The sequence below is a fragment of the Parus major genome, chromosome 2 (assembly GCF_001522545.3).
Source record: "Parus major isolate Abel chromosome 2, Parus_major1.1, whole genome shotgun sequence".
Classification (NCBI taxonomy): Eukaryota; Metazoa; Chordata; class Aves; order Passeriformes; family Paridae; genus Parus; species Parus major.
In genome coordinates this window covers 62,110,385-62,131,931 of record NC_031769.1, presented here as the reverse complement: position 1 = coordinate 62,131,931, position 21,547 = coordinate 62,110,385, and the positions used below count along the sequence as shown (strand labels likewise).

General features: G+C 42.3%; 1 protein-coding gene across 34 annotated transcripts in view; it reads left to right on the top strand.

Annotated features, from left to right (window-relative positions):
• The window catches only part of ATXN1 (ataxin 1), a 383,486-nt gene that overhangs the window by 203,833 nt on the left and 158,106 nt on the right, over window positions 1–21,547 (top strand). For 32 of the 34 annotated variants that reach the window (XR_004495922.1, XR_004495923.1, XM_033512068.1 and 29 more), the window contains 2 exons: window positions 4,304–4,426; window positions 18,542–18,681. The gene's annotated coding sequence lies outside the window, so the exon portion shown is untranslated. The remainder of the gene's footprint in view (window positions 1–4,303; window positions 4,427–18,541; window positions 18,682–21,547) is intronic. The other 2 variants (XM_033512044.1, XM_033512050.1) reach the window with 1 other exon arrangement.

Here is a 21,547-nt window from a genome sequence, read left to right as displayed (position 1 = left end):
ACTGACTTGTGATGCAGTCTGTCCCTCTCAGACCTTCATGCTGGGATAAAGGAGGCACTTAGGGTGCCAGGGAGAGCCTGAGGTCAGCACCTGATGAGTCTGGGGCTTTATGACTTGGAAAGACATGACATGCCTCAGGGTAAGTGGGGGGAGCATGGCTCTGTGTCACCTTGTAATGATAAACAGGTGGCATCAAGGCATGGGGGCACTGAGCGTGGGCTGGTAGTTCTAGTCCAAAAATCGTGCAATAAAGTCACTTCAGCTGTTAAGAAAAGAGGGGAGTTCACAGTGTGTGTGCTTATGAGCAGAAGGCAAAAAAAGGAGTAAATGGCATGTAGGAACATGTGCCTGAGCCTGCCAGACCCTTGACAGAGGCAAGGGAGAGTGGTAGATACATTCCTGTGAGATTTGGAGTGAAGAGTTCCTGTCTCCCATGGCAAGAGGTGTGCAGAGGGCCTGGTGTTGTCATTTTTCATCCCTCATAGCTCATTCCAAAATGAGATCATATTTTAGCAATCCACTGTTTTCAACTGGCCTTGGCTGTGTCCTGTCATGTGCAATAGTACTACTTTTGCCCAGGCCCACCCCAGAGCAGCTTGCCCTTGGGATGGCAAAGGAGGCTGGCAGTTCTGTCTGCCCCCCAGGCTTGGAGGTAGGCAAGCCCAAATCCAGAAATAAGAGATGAGTATTTCTCAGAAGCTTGTCTTGGGGTTTCATTTCTCTCTTTACTTGAGTCTTTGTTTCCACTTGCTGTGGTTTTTCATCCGTTTTGATCACAGTCAAGTCATGCTACCATAGCAAACATGCAATTTGCCTAGAATGGAAAATCATCTCAGTCCATTCAGCTCCATTGGCCTTTTGAGAGAGGCCCCACTTTGAAATGAAGGAAGACTGGGAGGAAAGAAGTGCCCTACTGCTGGTATTTTATCAGGCTGCTACTCTCTTGGTATTTTCTTAAGGTCCCGAGCTGGCAAAGCAAGGGGTAGTGCCTGTCTCAGTTTTCACTGAAAAGCAAAATGTTTCTGCCTTTGAGTACAGAGCAGCACAGCACCTGTTGTGTTCCTGTGGCTTTGAAGCCAGAAAAATTGATCCTGTAACTTTTGTCCAATCTTGTTGCTTTTGAAGGAAGTACTGTTTTTTAGGGAGATGTGTGCTGATCAACCAACATTTAATTCTTGGGGGTTAGTAGTAGCATGCACTGCAGCTGGGATAGTCTGCTGAACAGCCCTGGCTGAATTCGGTGTCCTTGCAGCTGGCAGGGTTAATGCTGTGTGTATGGGAGGCGGAAGGAGGATTTGTATTTCAGACCTGCTTCTGCTGGGAGCTAGAGAAGCCAAGCACTGCCTCATCTATTGCACTGGGAAGAGTGAAGGAGCTGACAAAATATTCCTTTAATTTGTTTGAAGCTGCATTCATTTCTCCAGAAGGGGGAGAGTGGAGTAGTCGAATGCTGGGAGGAATGTGCCTAATTCAGGACTGTCCTTTTTCCCTGACTCCACAGACACTACAAGAAAAATCAAGATGTTTACAAAGGGGCTGTCATATCTACTCACATGTTTTGTAAAGTCCAGGATTATCTGGCTGTTGAGTGAGTCTTTGTAAAGTGTGGCCAATAATTTCGTTTTTAAGAGTTCACTGTTGGTTTTGATACTATTTTGGTTACTGAGAAAATATTATATTTTGGATGGATGGAGGTGCAAGCCATGAGTAGACAGTGACTGCAGGAAGAACACATATTTTTAGACTTTTATCCTCTGATATATAAATTGTTACTTCTGTTTTTTTTAAAGAGCCAGACTATTTCCTCCATCACAGTTAAATCTATTTTCTTTTGACAAACCCTGATTTGTTGCTCCTGTTTCTGTAAGGATCAGATGGGTAATGGAAGCTGTACAGCAACTTTATGTATGCTACTTGAGATAGTAAAATGCAGGCCTACAATAGGCCTTTTTTCAGCAGCTGTAAAGCTGTTGTGTGAATACAGTGAATCTATTCAGTGTCCCCCACGCTTGCTGGGAGCACCCTGGAGAAGAGAGTTGTACTAGTAAAATGACTGTCCAGCAAAACAGTTTCAGAGGGACAGGCTGATGACTCACTCCTTATTTCGGTTTGCAGGGTCTTTTTCTGGGTATGTGAAGTTTCAGCCTGAGTTAAGAGATCTGTAAATTTCTGTAACTTTCTCCTTGTTTCCAGATTATCCACTAAATCAGCATAGGTGTTGTGTTGCTTGCATCAGTCCTCTGAGATGGAGGAATACTCTTATTTTGCTGTAGAGGCTGGGGAAACTGAGGCAGGGGAAAATTTGGGTTAAGTGACAATGTGCATTAGGAGCCAAAGTCTCATGCTGTAGTTGTACTATAGAAGCTCAAGTGTCATTCAGAGCTATTTTAGCCTTTCAGGAAGTGTCACATAGCATTTGCCCGTAGGTCATGCAGAAAAGCCTGGAGGATAGCTGGGAATCTGTCCATCAAACAGCTTCATTTGACTCTTTAAACAGAGCATTAAAAATGGAAGTACATGAAGTGAGAACAGGAGGATTTTATGCTGATTTTGATCTTTGGCCACCTTGTATCTGAGTTGGGGAAAAAAATGAGAGGCAGAACCTAGTTGATTTGGCAGTGTGACGCTCTGTAAAATAATCTCTCTAACACTTTTTCTTAAATTAAGAATGGTTTCTAGGTGGCATGAGTCATGGACAGACTGTCCTCATTTCACTTTGAACTTGCAGCCTTCTCTGGATTTGTGTCACAGATTTAGAGGGCTTTGTCCGCTTCCTGCAAGTGGTAGGCTTGGCTCTTGCAGCCTTGACTGGTGTTGAGTGAGAGCGGCTCCTTGAAGAAAGAGGCAGCACCACGTCAGCGTGAATAAGCACGGTGGAGTAGGGGCCCAGGCTGATTTAAGCAGAGTATTTTGTACCAGCAAAGCAGCTTTGGGGAGTGGTGACACAGGCACAGCCTTTGTACAGGTGTCAAAGTCTCCCTTATTTGTGTGTTGTCGTCTGCTTCAAGTTTTGGGTTGTTTTCCTCCAGGGTATGTGGGGAATACACTGTGGTGTTAAAAGCCGTACTTTTTGAATTTCTGAACACTTTTGGAAAACTTGTCTTTTTTGAGGTATATACAGCCACAGAAGAGTGTGAATATTCTCTCCATTTCTTAATTAAAAACAAGGGGAAAATTATTCATGCCTGTCTGTTCTAGCCAAGGAAGAGAATCAAAGTGTTCTGGCTTACACGCACACAAGGTCAAATCCTCTCGCTGTCATGTTGTGTAAATTTGTTGGCTTCAGTGAGGGTAGCCACAGGTGTAACCCTGGGAACAGTTTCTTTCAGGCTTTTTACAGAGCAAAAATGGATGTGGTTGTTGGCCCTAAAAATTGTTCACAGAGAAATAACTGGGATGCTTGTAATCCAGAGAGGCCATGCAAATGCAAGACCACGCTCTCAGAGGGAACGTGAACTCTGCACTGGCTGGCACTGTTTTCCTGCTGACAGAGCCTGGTTTGGAGTCTTACGTACTCAGCTGGCTCTTGGCCAAGCCCTGCTGCAGGTATGGGAGAGGGAGGAGGGTGAAGCAGGGGGCGGTGAGAAACTGTTCTGGTATAGCAGCACTTGCTGAAAATTCAAAACCCTTCAGACCTTTTTTGGTGATGGTGGAGAATGTCAAAATTGATTGTATTAGAGCCCTGCCAGTTACTCTTAACTCATTTGCTTTGTCGCTCCTCCTCCCTTCCTTCCTCTCGACAGCTGGGCTGGGTTTTGTAGTGCTAATGCTGCACTGCTTCTCCAGCACGGCTACTACTTCCCCCACGCTGCTACTACAGAAATACTACAGGAGCTCACTGAAGACTGAGGGAAAGGGCTGTATATGTTTTATTAGTAATAATAACAGTGATAGCAATAATAAAACCGTGTAGCAGTTTAACTCTTTACATAATGATTTTTCTTCTGGTTTGTGTTCTGGGTTTTCTTCCATTTTCACCATCATAAATTTGTGGAGTCTGGTATGTCCTGGATTGTGCTTTAAATTAATACTTTGAAGCTTGTGCTATCTTATGGATTTTTTAAAATACCATGGTTTTGAGCGGTCTAAACCAGTGTTTTATTTTTTTTGTTCAGTTGCGTCTTATTTTTTTTTTTTTTAAAGTACAGCCCACAAAAGAGCTGCTGCTGGAGGAAGTTACCACACTTGCTTTAGATAATGAAATATACATTCAAAAAAGGTCAGGGATTTCCCCTGAGCCACCCACCAATTGCTTCAAATGACATTTTCATTCTGAGTGTTTCTTTTTTTGTTTTTGTTTAAGATCCTGGAGCACAGGGAAAGAGTTTTAATGCAAAATACCAGAAAAAAAAGTCTGCAACATCTCCTGTGAGAGGGGGGAAAAAAGGAGATTAACAATTGCATCTTGAAACACTCATGATTTGAGGTAAGTGATTGGAGGGTCTTGTCATAAGTTACAGTTAGTTTGTAATTAAATTAATTATTATTTACCTCAGAGTGTCATGTTATTGATGTTGAAGGCAATAAAAACAGGCAGGAGAGGGAGGGAGAGAACTGTAACGGCAAACCCAGAAACAGCAGTAAAAATACGTAATGCACTTATCTTTTTGAAAATGGGCCCCATGAGTTCCAATCCCACAAACAGGCAATCATTCTGACATTTATAAGGGTTAAACCCTGTTTAAATCAATGAGGCTATTCTCCCTGAAAGTTAGGCATGAGCCTAAATATTTCCTAGTTTGGAATCTATATCATACGGGAACTGTTGAAGAAAGCTATTGAAGAACATACAACACACAGCCAGAAAAATGCATATATAAATCTCTTACTGTTGGTGATAATGTCATGAGTAATCTGATTTTACAGCATTCTTCAGTGATACTTTTATATGAAATACATAGTTCTCATTTTTATGTTTAAACACCTCATTGAAATACCAAACAGCAGAGCCTGTGAATTCTACACCAGCTTTAATAATATGTCTGCCTTAATTGCTTCATCAGTGTGTCTTTGAACAAATGAAGTTAAACGTATAAAGAAAATAATGTCCCCTTTCATAACTAGAGTTGCAAATAGCACTTGGATATTTGAATAGGAACTGAACTAAGAGTTCCCTGATTGAGGCTGAATTGTGTTGTCCAGAGTTAATTTTTTTTTAAAAAAGACAATGATGAGGCACGAGGAAAAGCTCACCATTTCCCTCTAGTCTTCATTTTTTTTTTTTGTTTTCATTTCTCATTAGAAAAGAAGCATACCTGTATCAACTAAGCAGAAAATTCTACAGTTGTAAAACTTTTAACCAATGAAAATGTTCCATAAATGAACACAAAAAAGCACCAGCATCTTTCTTAAATATTTTAAGTTATTTACTCTATTCTGCCCCACAATTGTGCTGAAAGAGACTAAACTGCTGTAAGGAATCTGCAGAATCACAAAGGCACATATAACCTTGAAGAAGCAGGATATATATTCCCACAAATGTACAGAGAATCAAAACCTTTTGGCAAGTGGCATTTGCAGACATATGTTGCTTACCAGATTTCAGAAGAGAGGAGAGCATAGCCGAACCCCCGTGATTGCTCTGTATTTGCTTTGTAGGAACAGAGCTATTAAGTTTCCTTTGAAATCAACAGGCCCACTGCAGGGAGCTAAATATTTCCTTCCTGGTCAGTGGACAGGAGCCATTGCTTGGGAAACTGTAGTGGTCCTGTAGGTATTTGTACTGATTTTTCTGAAAAGGTCAAAAGTTTTTCAAATCAGTGTAGCCAACTCCTTTTTATGTGCAGGTCTTGCACTAGGGACTGTGAGCCTGAACAGGAATACAGGACTCTTTCAGCAGGAGTCTGAGGCAATTTTTGTAGTTGTGAAATGAGGTATTAATGCAAACCTGTTTGAAGGCTGAGGTAGGGAAATGCCTCACTCTCTGGGGCAAGCCCTGTTTCAGGTGTAGGTGACAGTCTTGGCCAAACCTGTGAGAGAGAAGTGCTCTGTCGTGTGATCACCCTCAGCCCACCCTTGCTTTCTGTTCATCTCACTCTCTTGGAGGCAAGCATTCCTTCTTGGTTCTGTGAAGCACAAATCAAAATTCTTTTATTGCTACCTTTTCACTGATGTCAGATCAGGATAACATGCATGATTTTCCTTTCACAATTGCATTCTTGTTGCTGTCGGAGGAAGTGCACATTGAAACTCAGGAAAAGGCATTTTGTAGCATCTGTGTGGCCTTTATAATAATTTTATCAACTTCTGTGTTTCATTCAAAAAATCATTGAGGTTGTTTTTAGCTTTTTTTGCATTGGGGAGTGTAGGAGCCCACTGTCAGAGTATTGCAGGGAATGTCTTTGGTGCCAAAAGATCATTTTAGGATATATTAAATTGTACCGCTATCCTTCTCCTTTCTTATTTTTTTCACCATGTGAAGAAATAATGCCTCCATTTGTGTGCCTGGAGAAGGCCCTGTGGTAAATGCCAGGGAGTTATGTGGGTGCTGAGCTGAGCAGGCAGAGAGGCTGACTCTCTCCTGCTTTGTATTTTTCACTGGAAGTCAACACAGGGGACTGAGCCTGCTCAGATTAAACACACGCTTTTTTTGTTTCGCTCTTCGTTCAGCTGTCAGCATGCCATGTTCAGATGGCAGCGATCAGTCACAAATTGTCCCCTGATCATGCTCCTCAGCTCTCCTGAACCATTAGTTTTGTGGAGCTCTTCAACAAAGATGGCACTGGTTTGATTTCCCCACCCCCTGCCCTGGCTGATGGAAGAAGACTTTGTTTGTTTGTATTTTCCCCTCAAATCAGCTGCATTAGATCCCAAAGCAACTTGTATTAAGTGGAAATGAGGCTTTAATAATACGTGTGCTTGCTAGAGACTTCTTAAGATTTTTTTGTTTTCCCACCCCCTCTATATGTATCTTTTCAATGGGGCACTGCTGTTGTGAATCAGAAGGAAAGCTCACAGGCTGTCAGGCACATAATGGAATTATTCTTTTGTTTCAGTACGTGTGTGTGAGCCTTTGTAAAGAGGAGGTGGTGGGGACAGAGACCTTCACTGCAGGGAGGCAGGAGATGCAGTGGCACAGTGCAGGGCAGCACTGTGGTGAATTTGGCTCTGCTGGTGCCACCAGACCCGTTCTGCTCAGCTCTGGTGGGCACTGCCCGCCTGGGAGTCACGCTGTCACACTGCCTGTCCCAGGAAAGTGGGTGAAGATTGCACAGCCATTCACAATGCTGCCTGTGAACCATGTGAGGCAAAATATTTGAAAGCTGTAATGTTTCCAGTGCTTTCCCTAAACTTTCAAAAGAGTGATGCAAAGATGAACTGTGCCAATACTGTCCTTCCTCACTGTGAGGCCATTTATTATAAAGAATGTATGGTATAAGTCATTTCAGTATAGAGTACATAAGAGCTTGAACTGAAGCCTTGGATCCAAGCCTACCAGCAGCTTTGCAAAAAGGCAGGATCCAGATCTGAAGTCAGTGGTTCACACAGTTTCTAGCAGAGTGGTTTTAAGTTACTTCATGAAATGGGAGTAGCCAAAAATTTTAAACTGAGGTTTTTAACGTTTTCTCACCCACCATTCTCCTCTGCCTTAGAAGGTTATTGCAAAAGCATAGCAGCTATTTTCTCCTAGCCACTGTGGCCAGGATATACCAACTCAGGGAAAGGAGAAATGCTTCTGTGGTGGTGACTGTTATACAGCCATATGCTTTTTTTTTTTCCGAGTATTTCGTTCTTCTAAAGGAGTTAGAACCGCTCTTCTGGATGGAGGTCTTTGAAATCACAGTGGAGGCTTTAGAAGTAGGACTCTGAAATTTCAAAGATGTCAGGAAGTGGTTTATCACCCTGGCATGGAGTGAACCAGGCCACAGTGGCTGGACTCCCACCTCCTGAAAAGTTCTCTTGAGATACCATAGCTGAATTACAGATATGAAAAATTTCAGCATTGTATGCAAGGAATTCATAAGGCCTAATTTCTTGCTAGATATCTGGTTCTGTTTTTATGATCTCCCTTTTCTTTTGCCCTTGGACACAACATTTTTAGGGCTTTTCAATCTCTAGCTGTGCATTTACGAGAGAGGCATCTGGTTATGTGTTACTTTACACATCTGTTACATACGTCAGAGAGTCAAATCCAGCACCCAGAGACTTAATGTGTATTTGCAGTACTCCCTGTGGGACTTTGAGTCCTTAATCCAATGAATTGCTTATGAGGATACAAAAATTCAGTCTAGTGCATGCATTACTGCAGTTTATTGCATATTTACTGCACATATATACGCTACACTCTTCTCTGCATTTGGCAGACAAAATCTGGTGTGGGAAAGATAAGAAGTGCAGGTGAACTGGGAAGTATTTAGGTATGGCAGTTAATTTGCTCCCTCCTGAAAACATCCTGTCTCTGTTTGGCTGCATGAGAAAAAGTTTTCATCATGATTCGAATAGCTCTAAAAGGTGCCCCAAGAGTGTTTGTGTATTCAGGCTCATTGGACTGTGGGGAGAGGCCAAATACCTGAGGCAGCATTGGTAGCTGAGGCAGAGCTCAGGTTTTGCAGTTTTGTCTGGAGAATCTGTACTGTTTTCAGGCTGTATAGGAAGCATGAGTGTCATGGCTTGACCCCAGATGACAACAAAGTACTATGCAGCCACTCACTCCCCATACCCACACAGTACGGGGTGGGTAAGAGAATTGGGAAAAAAGGTAGGTAAAACCCATGCAGCGAGATAAGAACAGTTTAATAATTATATAACAATAGCAACAATAATAACAATAGTAGTGGTAATGATAATAGTGTTGATATAATGAAAAGGGAGGCAACCAGAAAAGAAAGAGAAATAAAACATGATGAAGACAAGTGATCCACAGCACAGTTGCTCCCCACCCACTGACTGATACCCAGCCTGTCCCCAGTCAGCCATCAGCCCCTCAGGGACAACTCCCCCAGCTGACAGATTGAGCAGGATGCTCTTTTGAATGGAATATCCCTTTGGCCAGTTGGGGCCAGCTGTCCTGGTCATGCTCCCTCCTGCCTTCTTGTGCACCTCCTTGCTGGCAGAGCATGGGAAAATGGAAAGTCCTTGATTTAGGATAAGTCCTTGACTACTGAGCAACTATAATATGAGTGTGTTATTAACATTATTCTCATGCTAAATCCAAAACCCACAAAACTTAGAAGCTACTAGGAAGAAAATTAACTCTATCTCAGCTGAAACCAGGATAGTGCATTAGTTTCAGGTTTCTGCTTTGCTTTTCCTCTGATGGCTTGTTCTACAAGTGCATTAGGTTTGCAGAAAACATGTGGCTTCTCAGATGGTCTTTTTTTATGATCCATGTAGAGCCCAAATGCGGTAGGTGTTATTCCTAAAAAATGTTACCTTAGGGCTATTCATTAGTGTGCAGTGCATGCCATTGAGCAGACAGACTTACCTGTTACTTTTTGGGGTTTTCTGTTTGCTGTGGTGGGACTGCCCTCTGTGCTGGGTACAGCAGTTGACACGAGCGTTGGTGATAAATTTGCGTGCGTGTTGTCTCCTCTTTTCTGATCTGTAGTGGAGCGACTGCTCGCTGTCTGAGAAGGCGAATGGTAGCTGTCATAATGGCAGTGTGTGCCAACACCTGCTTTTGGAGCCCCTGGCTAGGCCACTGTTAAAACCTGTTGGCTGTGTGTTAGAGGGAGCTGGGTAACACAGGCATTAGCTCAGGGGAGCTGGGACGGCGGAGATTTTATTGACTCTAAGACAATGTGAAAATGCAGATTTGGCAGAAGGCACACTTCTGCAAGAGGGAGAGTGCAGAGTGAACATCATGCTTCTGCTGGAGGGCTCAGCAGCTGGAGCCCATGTGGGAACAGTTTGCTGCCGAGCAGTGGGCTTTTGTGCCCTGATGGAGCCGTGGGTGTGAGGAAAAGGCATCCCAAGGGTTCACCAGCCCTGTGGCCCACTCCCCCTCGTAGTGGGGAGTCCTTTGGCAGCCCTCTCCTCCCCAGCTCTCTGTGGCAAGGCTGCTGTGGGCAGGGTGCTGCAGCAGCTTGTTTGAAATGATAATATTTTATGCTGTTACCGTGGAATACTGCAGTATTTTTTGTAATTGTGGGCTGCAGGCCAGTAATGTACAATAACATTTTGCTCTTCCTGTGCTGTTGCTACTGTAGGCATTCATTCCAATTTGGGCTGCATTTGTAGTACATGGTTGGTTTTGGTTTTCTTTTTTTTTTCCTTTATTTTTTTTTTTTTTTTTTTTGTTTTTTTTTTTTTTTTTTTTTTGTTTTGTTTTGTTTCTAGACACTGCTTGTTATCTATTGTGGATATTTTTGGAGTGTTCATTTCTACCTGCGTCTGTCCATACAAATGTATCTGAGAAAGCACTTCAGAGAGCAGCATTCTTTGTTGAACAAGCAATTGTTGTGGCTTTCACAGAATTACATTTTTTTGGAAGTATGAGGCAAGAATAAGATGAAGATTGCTTTTTAAGTTTAAAAACAGTTATGGTTTTAAAAAATATTTGAGGCAGATAGAAAGCAAAGCCTTTCTTTGACTGATGATGGGCATATTTAGCACTGAATTCCCTGTCTGCACCAAGCTGTAGGTGACCAAAACCTCTGGGATGGCAGAATCTTGGAGGCAGAACCTGTAATGATTCTCAGCAGTTTTGGTTTTAACTGCTAATTAAAAGAATATATATATATATTTTTTTTTTTTCAGAGGAAAGTAATCATAACTTGGAAGCAGGTCAGTAATGTTCATGCCAATGATTGTTTATTAATGTGGTCATGGTCTGGAGATGAAACTTTTGTGAAAGGGAAATTCAAGTCCTAGACATCAGAGCTCACAACTAGTCAGCCTGGACGAAGTTGGTTTCTTTCTGGAAGGTAGAGGTTGAGTCCAAAGGAAACGCAGAAGGTACAACACAAAGGAGACAATTAATTTGGTTTTGGGTAAATTTGGAATAAAATACAGTGTGCTATACAGAAAGGATTGCGCTTTTCTCACATGTAATTTTAGTGTCCTATTACTGTGCTGACTCACTAAATGACTTCAGTTTCAGTCTACATTTGGTTTAAATTACTTCAGAGGCCTGCATTTGTATGCTGCTCTGTAAAGTAATTCTCATCTGTAATCCAGATTTTTTCCTTTTGTTCGGCATTTCAACTGACTTGTCTCTTTTCATTTTCCAGGTCTCTGTTTTACTAACATTTGAAACCAATCTCTCTTTGTGCCTGCTTGGGCCCTGCAACTGGCAAAAGTCATTTTTCAACAACAGATAGAACAAGGAATGAATCATTGCTTTCTGCCTTTCCATTAAATTACCTAAACCACTACTCATAAATATTGCTTTATGTATGGTACAGCAGCATGATTATCTCACTGCATTGATGGAACAGTGCTGGAAGTGAATATAATTTTTCTTCTATTACATCTTTAATGAGCTTCAATTAAAAACAGTGTGTTGGCGTGCCAGAGTAGATGTGTTATTCTCAGAACTTTATTGAAGCCCTTTTGCCTGTTAGATTTGGTTGACATCATGTTGTTCTGAAAACCATGATGGACATGATGTGATTCTGAAAACCATAAGAATCAAACAACAGAAAACCAGAAAAATCTGCTTTGGTAGGTGAAAGTTCACAGGACAGTAAAATCTGGCGACTGGAAAGATTCAGGTCTGTACTGAATGGAAAGGCTTGCTTTTTGTTTGTCTTTGAGGGTGAATTTTTTAACATATACTTAAAAAAATAATCACAAAGCAGCAGGTTTCTGCAGAGCTCCAGTTAAGTCCCTGATCACTTGACACCTGTGGCAGCAAGTCTGAGTCACAGATAGCAAAAAGCTGTGAAGCCTAATACTCTCAGTATTCAAAAACACACCTACGTAGGAGTTTAATTTCAAGTACCTCTTTTAGCTCTGGGTTCTCCCCCCGCTCCCCAAACCCAAGAAATTTTAAGAGTCATTCTTAGAATTTAGCAGAGAAAAATTTTCCCAGCACTTGTGGATTTGTGAAGTATTGACATCACTTAGAGATCAGAAAATAGCTCTGTCAGTTTTAGCTTGATGGCATTCCATTCTCTTCTCCAAAAAACCTGATGAATTACAATGCATGAGTCAAAGTTTTCTTGGAATTTTCTTCCCTCCCCTCCCCCTCACTCCTTGTGCAATTCCATGGCCATTTTTAGCATTGAGGGCAGCTCTCCAAAGAATGTCTGTGTGCTTGAACTGTGATTTCTTGAAAGTCCAGGACAAAATAGAGTTGTGTCAGACGACAAAAAATCATTCCATGTTTCTACGCATTTTTGTAACATTACGTGAGCTTTATTGAAGAATGCACAGCAACAGGCAGGAGATGTCTGATAGAGAGGTGTTGCATCTTCAGCAGCATGAAGATCTCACTATCATGCTGCTTCATTATGTTGTGAGGAGTTTTTGCTTAATTATTTCTGTGTTCTATCAGCTGTTCTCAGGGAAGTTGCCTGACAAAACAAATTATCAGTGATTTGGGAGACTTGGACCAGCTTGAAGCACTTGTTGAACCACAGCATCCTTCTGTCTTTGCCTCAGTTTGAAAACCAAGTATTTTGTATTTAATGTATTTTAGCAGGATGCTGAGAGTAGAAATACTAAGGACAAAGAATTGTGGGGGTACTACTGTTACCTAAGTGATGTGGTATGTTTAAGATAAACAGTGTTGTCAGCTGTTCTTGGCAAAACCCCTGGGGTTATGATGAGTGAAATTTTAACTCTGAACGGGTTTGGCTTTTTTAACTTGAGGAACTGGCCTGTATCATGCATATTCTAATGTGTCAGAGTGAATGTGTGAAATATGAAACTGCTGAAAAGAAATGTGAGGGGGAAGACAGGTTAAAGTGGTTGTAAATGGAAGATCTGTGTATTTTACTTCTACACTCGATAAGTACTTTACTTAAAATTGGCCAGAAAAAAAAAGAGACAAGAAAAAAATGCAAGTGTCCCCTTAAGAGTTGCTGTGTCAAATTTGAAGAATGATTTGAATTGAGTCATTAAAGTGTGAAATGGAGGGATTTTAGTTCTGCTTTAAATTATGCATCTCAAATTAACCTTAGCTGTGGAGTCTCTGCTGACGCCCCCATAATGACACATTATTGGTACTAATGGCTTCTTTGTGACTTGAGATACAAACAGACATCCTAGACAGAAACATTTTGGCTTTGAACTAAATAAGACACACGGCGTGCATTTCTACCTTGGGTTTCAGTTGCAAATCCCTGGTGCTCATGAGCTCTTTTCAGTTTTCATGCACTGCTCCCCATCCTGGCAGGCGAGGGCAACTGAATGAAAACCTGCTTCACAAGCTTTGAAGAGCAGGAGAGCAATCAATCTGGAGTGAATGTGAAGCCTGTCCAGACACCGAACGCTGTAGGGAGCCAGAACAAAGACTGGGATGTGGGTAGTGGTCAGGGAGGGGGAACTTCCAGTAGATGATAATCTCAGGAGGAAAAGGCCCCAAGATTGTGAGGGAAATGGAGAAGAGATGCCAGGGCTTAAGGAGGAAGTTGCTAAATAAGGGAGGGGTGAGATTATAATGTAAAATAAGCAGCAGAGGTTAGTCAACCCTTTATGTGCTTTCTGACGTAAAAAGGGGCTGTATCTATGCAGCTCTGTTCACTCTCTTTTGAAGCTCATTATCATAATTTGAAAAATTCCACCTCTACACAGAATCACCCACGGGCTTTGCAGCTTTCTTTGTGCTGTTGGTGTCTCTCCTGGGACAAGGATGGTAGCTACTACTTCAGTGTAGCTACTGGGTGGGCAGAGTGAGCGTGGCTGTGAATGAGTGAGAATGGCATTGCCTGGGGTGCTGGGTACACCAGAAAATGTACAGAATTTTACATGCTGATGAAAAAGGAGGAGGGATTTGGGCAGGCAGACCCAGAATTTAGACCCTGACATCTCTTCCCAAAGATACTCACTAGCTCATTGTTTCATCTGAGTTTTCTCAGTGGAATGTTAATATACACGATTGCCTGCCCTTTCAAGCTGCAGTTCTGGGAATTTGCTCGTTGGCTATGGCAGGAGCGATGGAGAAGTGCTTCTGCCCCGTGGTTGTGTTGTGTAGTGTGTAACAAGGCTGTGTGACTTTATGTGACTTTCTCTGTGGATCTCTCAGCAGAGAGTGCTGTGGAGTAAGTAATCCTGTGGTATTCTGGATGGAAAGCAGGACAGCATTTGACTATACAGAATCAAATACTAAGAAAAATATTCAGAGGCCTTCTTTGTATTTCTACAAGGAGCCACATTCCTGAATTGGTACCCAAGAATTGGAGAAAAAAAAAAAAAGTAGGTGTGCAATACATCACATTTACTAATGCATTAGAGATATTTATATGAATAATTAAAACACCATTTAGAACTGACACAGTAATAGAACAAAATGTGTTTTGTCACTTTTCTGTTCCTTTTTGTTGATTGATTAATTTATTGATTTCTTCCATAAATTTGGAGTAGGTATTCTAGACATTACTGTAAATTAGCAAGACTGTGCTTTTTAATAAGCTGTTGAAAGCATTAATGGAATGAAAAGAAGTCAGAATTTGGTAATAAAGATCTGAGAAACAGAGATCGAGAACATATATCTAGTGTTTTGCTTCAAATAGGTTTGTAAAATATTACAGCCTTTGTTTGTCCCACCTGTTAAAAAAAAAAAAAAGAAAGTATTTTATATTCATTATGAATAGCCAAACAGCACGTCAGAAAAAAGGGAAAAATTAGGCAACAAGCTACCTTAGACTTTCCATTGTATTTATAGTTAACTTTAGGCTGGTTGGAGTCAGTGGGAACATGTGTGGGACGGAGGACAGAACGTCACTGTTAAAGAGACCACAGTCCTTCTGAAACCATGTGTGAAAAAAGGAGTAAACTTCTGAAACTGAGGTCTGGAAAACAGACAGGTGTTATCCAAGATACCAAGAATTAGGAATTGTATTAAATTTCATGCACATATGCACACAAAATATTTGTGTATTTATCAGTTCAGATTTCTTCTGGTTTATATATTTGATTTTTTCCTTATTATTTATGTTTAGTTTATTAATCTGTTTTGTCATATTTTTTCCTACCTTCAAAAAACCTGCTTTATGAATATGCTAGAATGCACACTTAACAAGAACCCTTAATAACTTTAAAGTCAGTATTGTTCTGATTCCTTTTCAGGGCTGTGTTTCTCTGTTTTCCAGCTACAATGGACAATTTGTTGTAACACGTGGATTGGCATCATATGTTTTGTTTGGTACCGTTGTTGTAGCCATGTTTGGAATATGTATTTTCATAGGCATTTTTGGGGGCAGTTCTGGATGCCATCAGAGGCTTGTACTACTGCCTTCCATCCACTGGTAATGTCCAGACTTCACTGAGAAGAAAGAGGTGAGCTGGCAATAGCCACAGTCTGTTAGTCTGGGTTTTAGCTCTGATTTGAGGGAATGGTTACTGTTCCAGGCTTAATTTGAGGTGCCTTACTCTGTTGCCCTAATACAAAATAAGTGTTAGAAACTGCTGCACAAGGGGATATAGAATATCTCAATATGGAAAGTGCTGCATGAAATCATTCCACTTTCTGTTACTGGTTGTCACACCAACAGTGACTATAAATGAAGGCTATTAGAGGGGGGAAAAAATCATATTATCTCAGTTTATTTTGTGCATACTTGACAGCCCCCTGTCTATAGTTAGTTACATGATTTCTTGGGATAGACGGATTTCTCTTTGTTCGTGCGTGGCTCTTTCAGCTATAGGGGAAAGAAAATACTTAAGGATCAGAAAATGTGTCTATAAAGCCAGGAACAATTGTCTGCAACCTCAAGAAGATATCTCAAAGGATGTAACTGCTTTTTACTCATCTTCCAAAAGCAGCTCAGTTCCGGAATAACAGTGCTCTTTTGGGCTATATTTCAAGATGGTATGATTATTCTCAGACAGGAATTATAAGGATCGATAGCAAACCCAACACATCCTTTCTTTTCATGACAGATTCACTGATTGCCACCAGAGCAGTAATAATGCACTGGTCAGCATAAACAGCAGAAGCAGTAATCATGGATTTTTGTCTCCATCTTAACATGTGTTTAAGGTTACACAATTTGTTGTGATGGCTTTGCACCCACAGGTCATGAGGAAGGAGAATTGTTTGATCTGTTCACCTTCCCTTCTCTTTTACTTTTATGCTTCCTCCTTGAGTTGGGGCTGGGCTGTTTGGTGTCTCTCCAGGAACAGAGCAGAGAGAGCATGCCTGTCCAAAAAGATAAGAGAAAGGTCATTTGGAGATACCAGTGGTTTACAAGGTGCGGGTTTTCTTTGTATATCCTGCTTAGGAAGTAGAAAAGACCAGGATTTTCCATGAGCGTGTGTCAGGAGCCCTTCTGTATTGGGGTTTTGATGGAGCTGAGTGCGAGGTTGCTTTTCCTCAGTGGAGGGCCCTGTGCTTTTGCTGTGTTTTGGCAGCTTGACACGGCAGTGGATAGGTAACCTATGCCTATGAGTTTCAGGTTTTATTTTTATTTTTTTATGTGTCGTCCTCAATTTACTGAAGCTCTGTGACTTTTTAACCTGCTGTCTGTAGGCCGTTGTTTTACAAGCTCATTAAGGTGGCGAGGATAGCGATGGCAGCGATCCTGCCCCCCTCATGGGTGCTCATTAGATGGCTTCCTTGTGCTGACATAAGCGTTGTGTAGTCATGCTCTGAGCTGGGTCTGGGAAAGGATCCAAGTTAAAAATAATCCCTAAAAAAAAAAAAAAAAAAAAAAAAAAAAAAAAAGGTAAGTTTTCAGCAGAATCTGTTCCTGGATCTAGCTTGCCATCATTCTCATGCTGGCCTGGAAAGTGTGAGGGTTTGTACTGGCACAGAGGGGGGTGAGGAGGAGCAGCTGGGGCAAGGTGGTCAGGGGTGTACTGCTGGCAGCAGGGATGCTGCCTGCTTGTATGATGCAGCCTGAGGAAATGGGGCTCTTGTGAGTGTACTGCCTGTCTTTCCTTAAATGCATCGGCCCACTAACTTCCACAGTTGTGAGGCAGTTTTGGCCAAATTTGCCTGAAATGCAATGTTGAAGGGGTGAAGGTCCCCTGAACTCAGCAATTTACAGTGTCTGGTAGGCAGACCCAAATCAACTCTCCCCAGTGACAAAAAGTTGTCATCTGGGGCTCAGCTGCTGACCTTGCCAGGCCTCCTCCTGTGGCACAGTCCCACTGTCCCAGTCTGGGTTGAATTGTGCCCGTTTTGCCGTGGGGGCAGCTGTTGAATAGGTGATGGGAGAATTGCACAAAGTGCTCTCTGGGAGTGGCCGTTCATTTCAAGGGGCAGGGACAGTTTGTCTCCTGGATCCTGACTGCACAGGGAGCTGCATTTCCAGTTGTGGGGTGGTTTTTAAATTTGTTTTTTGTGTTAGTTTTTTTTTTTTTAAATTCTGCCTAGGTATCAAAATTTCTGGAAACTGGGATAGAAGCAAGACTCCCTTCAGTTTTTTTTGGTGTGGCCAACTGTTTAACCCTGAGGTTAAACAAGTGACAAACTAGCTGACCCTCTATACATCTGCAGCAACTATATGTCCTGCTTGCTCCAGGTTCCAGTGTCATAAGGCTGTGCTCCTCTTTTGTGGGTGTGCCTGGGTTTCACCTGCCCAGCCTGCCCTGCTACACAGGCAGCCTTGCTCTGCACCACTGCTGAGGAGCTAAGATGAAGACACACATTGTGGTTTCCTGCTGTTTTGCTTTGTAACCAGTCCACTGGTAAATATAGCTTGTGTGCGGTTATAAATTCATTCTCTCGTTATGGGTGGTTGTTGTGCAATAATTCTGTAGAAATTACAACCAAGAATTGTTGTGGATTTTTTGTTTTGTTTTGTTTATTTATTTATTTTTGCACTTGATATGCCCTGCAGTGAGAAGAGCAGGCTTTGGTTTCTGCCCTAACAAAGACAAGGCCACAAGCAGGTGTCAGCCTTTGGCATGAACACAGGCACCTTCTAGCAGGCTGCTGACTTTTGTGTGGCTTTCTTTTGTGTGGCGAGACGAGCACTGCGAGGGAAATCGGGACATGTGCTATTTGGACACTTTTATTTTCTCTTGCTTTACTCTGTGGGGAGACAGGTTGTCCTTCCCTGCAGGTTTGGTGCTGCACACGTGTTTGTTCTGAAATGAACCTCTCCTGTCTCTCTGGAGGTGTTTGTTGGTTGTACATTTTGTGAAGCCCTTGTACCTCTGGCAGCTTCCAGCCCTGCTCTCTGGGCAGTCCTCTGGGTCCTGCTGCCGGGCTGAGGCCGTAGGGCCTGGGGTCTCTGGCCCTCGCAGAAGTGCTCAGGTTCTGCTCCCCAGAGGTCTTCCCTTCATATGTGGGCCCCCTCCTGTGATCCCTCCTGTTCAGATGTGGAATTAAAAGAAGTGTGGGGGTTTTGTTGATTTTTTTCCCCTCCTGTTTCTTTATTTAAAATTCCAGTCAAGCAGATCCAGAACAGCGCTGGTCCCTGCTGCGTTCTCATTTTCCTCTCATCCCTCCTTTAATTTTACATTATTCCCTGCACTGTGTTTGCAGGCCATATGTGTCCTTTGAACTCTGAAGAAGCTGTGCCAAAAGGAAGCCTTCTTCTCCTCCCCTCCTCCCATCGTGGAGCCGCTCTTAGATAATTGCAATTAGCAGACAATGCGGAGCGAACGCAAATGTGAAGTTCGTGGGTGAGTGTCTGCAAATTTCCCGAGAGCTTCAGAAACGCTTGCGCTTGGTCTCTGCTTTTGCCCTTTAACCCTGCAGCGGTTCCCGGAGTCCGAAGCAGCTCTGGGAGGTGTTTGCAGCCCGCATTTTCCTCCCGCCGTTCCCGGCCAAGCACAGCCGCTGCCGAGGCCTTGGCAGGGAGCCGCGGCTCCGGCGGGGATCCTGCGCGGAGGGCGGTGGAGCTGCCTGTCCCTGTCTTACGGCTCGGGGGAATGGGGGCTCCAGGGCCGTGCTGTACTACGACAAGCCTTTCCTTCGGCCCTGCTGCCGGGAGAGGCGGGCAGGTTGCCTGCAGCAAGCTCTGCCAGGAGTGGGAAAAGTAAAACTCACCCTGTTGAACAAGAAGTGGGAGAATTCCTTCTTGTCGTTCATGGGGTGTGGAGCAGAGGGACGGACGTGCTGCCGGGCCAGCTGCTGGTCAGGGGGTTAGCATCAGCTGCTGCCTCGGCCAGAGAGATCGCTGCCGGGCTGGGATGTCCTTTTCAAAGGGGACGCTCTCCGTGAAGAAGGGTGACAAATGCCTTTTGTGTCCCCACCTCCTTTCGCCTCTGAGAAGTGTCTCCCGTGTTAAACCAGGTTTCTGACCTCATTTCTCAAAGGAGTTTTAAATGGGGAGAAATAGGAGTATTAATTAGTGCCCTGTTAAGTACTTGTAGTCAAGTATGATAATTTTCTTGAAAAGATAATGTATTAGATGAATAAAAATACTCTCCATTAAAAAATGAACACAAAGTCATTTTAAACCACAAAGATTATTGTACATTTCTGAAAAATTAATGTGATTAAAGCGAAATATATTTAATAAATTAAAAAGACCCTGTAAGGCTGTTTAACTTGTTGGTCTCATATTAGTTATTTTCAAATCTCGTGCTAGAGAACTTGGACCTTACCTGCAAAGATGGGAAGTGATTTCTTCCCTCACTTCATTTTTTGGCTCATAATTATTAGGTCTGAGTTGTGAGTGTGTTGATTTTCCCTTGTTTTCTGAGGGGTTTGTTTGTTTGTTTGTTTTTGTTTGTTTTTGTTTGTTTGTTTTTGTTTTTAATATTGTGTGGGTTTGTTTGTTTTTGTTTTCTGATGTCTTTCTCAGAGATTGGCCACAGCAAAAAGCCAGACCCTAGACAGTGATCAGAAATTATATGGAGATTTCCTTGATGGATTTAGTTAATGTGACCTACTCATGTACTGCTGTCTGGATTTGGAGCTGAGAAAACTCCAAATAGCTAAATATTATCAAGGATATTTCCTTCTGTTTGGCTTGTCTGTGATGTGGTATAGATTGTGTCTGCTAGGATCACATAGACTTCCTTCAGTTACTTCATGTGACTTCACACAAGTTATATTAATTTTTTCCACACATAGTTTGCCCCTTAGATTATTTTTGGTTTAGGAACTTCCTGAACTCTCTACTGAGCTTTTACACGTTCAGCTACTTAATGAGAATTGCTCTGTATGTTGTGGAAGGCAATAAAGTAAATGGTTGGAGCTGGAGACATAACCCAGATCTGTGTGTTTGCCTGGTCATTTGTGAAGTTTATGCGTTGACTTTGGAAGGACATAAGAAGCTCATTGTAAAACTGGGTTTAAATAATAGTCTGTTTAAAAAACTTCATGTTTTGTGGCATTAGGAATGAAGGCACTTCCTCCCCAGTCTCATCAAAAACGTTGCAAGTATTTTATCCCCTCTTGCTTGGCATGTTCTCTTGTTAGGGGGTATCTACAGGACAGGTATGTGGTGTGTGATTCTACCCAGACTTGTGTTCCCTGTAACACGTCTGTGGTATAGATTCAGAGAATGCTAGCAGTCAGTTCTCAAGGTCTCCTTGTATGCAATTTGTTATGATTTAGGTGCCTGAAATCCATGTGACCTTTTGAAAATATTCCTCCAACAGACTAAAAAATAGAAGAGAATTTGAGTACCATACAGTATTCTCTCAGATGCCTTCTAAACTTTCAGGCTATTTGATGATGTGAGCGCCTTTTTTTTTTTTTAAATTTAAGGCACATCTTTAAATATTCTCTATCTTTAAGAAGACAGCCTTTGCATCTGATTCTCCACCCTTGCATTTTGCTTTCAGCTTTTCTCTTCTTGTCCTGCTGCAGCTTTGACAAGCTTATGAAACTGAGGTGATGATAGCTTCCTCGATTTCTGTTATATCTAAAGGTGCTTCTCTCAGCAGAGCCCTTACAGACTACACATGCGAACAAGAGAAAGATATTTTACTTGCCTTTAGGACGTTAGAAGAGTCTGCAGTGGCTGAATAATTGACTACTGAAAGCCTTGAGACATTTCTTCTTTTGTTTGAGTAGGTGATAGTGGCTGGGGCTCCTTGGTGGGTACACAAATAGCTCTGGAATTCAAGGAGAGTGTTGTCTGTGTTAAATGGTGCTCACATAAATGTATGGGAGTTGTTACTCTGTTGTTACTATACCAAGTGCCTCCCAGGATGAAGGGTCTCTGATGCCATAATGTTTAAAAGTATGATTATTAGTATTTTCTGGTCTTAAATGATACCAAATCTGTCCCCTGAAAATTACCTTGAAAATCCTCTTAGTACAAGCAATCTCATTTTCAAAGCCACCTCCTCAGGTTACAACTAAACTAAGCACCCAACTGTCTGCCTGTTGTGGCTGCTGCAATGACACCTGCAGGCGTGGCCGTGTGGATGTCCCTGTGCACAATCCATTTTGCATGGTTCCCACTGTGCTGGTTGGCTTCCCTTGTTGTTTGTGTGTAATTTCCTCACCACTCACAGAGGACACAGTCAGACTTTTTAATATTATGACACTGCAGCTATAAATCTGTCAAAACTGCAAGGGCATAACAAA